Raw genomic sequence first — 1,008 nt, 5'->3', positions numbered from 1 at the left:
CGCGGGACCTCATTGGAAGCTGTCGAATGGTGAAAGGCCTTGACAGGGAGGATGTTGAGAGGATGTTTCCTATGGTGGGAGAATCTAAGACCAAAGGACGCAGCCTCGAGATAGAGGAGCATCCTTTTAGAACAGAGATGAGGAGTGAGTTGTTCAGCCAGCGAGTGGCGAACCTGTCGGATTCGTTACCACAGGCCCCTGTGGAGTCCGAGTCTCTTTGTATATTTGTCAGAGATCGGTAAATGCCTGATTAATTATGGCATGAAATGATCCCAGTAGAAAGCAGGAGAATGGGGCTGAGAGGGAATGTCGATGCAAACCCAATGGGCCAAACGGCCTCATTCTGCTCCTATATTTTGTGGTCTTATGTTGCTGAATCAGGTTAAGCATAGACAGGAATGGGGTGTCTGTGGCAGTAAGTTAATACACACGATGTTTTAAAACAAGCACATTTCATTAGGCAATATCCTAATTCCCTGACCGGGAATCGAACCCGTGCCGCGGCGGTGAGAGCGCCGAATCCTAACCACTAGACCACCAGGGAATCTGATGGTGCTTTGCCTACTGCAATAGACAACTACCAAATCAGCAAAATATAAAATAAAACTTATTGGTAAATAATAATAATGAATAAATGTGATAAATATTGACGTGAATATACTGCTCAGCACTTTGCAGATCGCTTGTTCATCCACTGCTTTTGGTTAAAGACCACTCTGGACTCCGAATGAATCGGTGGGAAACACTCGTTCTCCAGTGTCTTTATAAAGATTGTGATATTCAGATTCTCTTATGAGCTCTGGGTCATTTTATTTTCCTGTCTCTTGCCGATTCCCGCGACATTGTTGCCGATACATCTGGTGTCTTGTTCCTCACCCTCCGCCTGGATGGAGGTAGGAGAAAGAACACCAGACATTCAGAATTCCCGAAATATGGTCTGGGGGTGGAATGATAGGCTTTCCTGATCGTGCCCTAACAGTGGTCGAGAGTGCGGGAGCCCCTGTTACT

The 1,008-nt window shown here is 46.1% G+C and overlaps 1 non-coding gene across 1 annotated transcript; it reads right to left on the bottom strand.

The window, feature by feature from the left end:
* Positions 1-472: 472 nt before the first annotated feature.
* trnae-cuc (transfer RNA glutamic acid (anticodon CUC)) lies at positions 473-544 on the bottom strand. The gene has a single exon. It is a non-coding gene; the product is annotated as a tRNA-Glu (tRNA).
* Positions 545-1,008: the final 464 nt, after the last annotated feature.

Source organism: Hypanus sabinus, unplaced genomic scaffold, assembly GCF_030144855.1.
Source record: "Hypanus sabinus isolate sHypSab1 unplaced genomic scaffold, sHypSab1.hap1 scaffold_387, whole genome shotgun sequence".
Taxonomy (NCBI): domain Eukaryota; kingdom Metazoa; phylum Chordata; class Chondrichthyes; order Myliobatiformes; family Dasyatidae; genus Hypanus; species Hypanus sabinus.
Note: the sequence above shows the minus strand (reverse complement) of the source record. Positions and strands in the feature narration are given on the sequence as shown.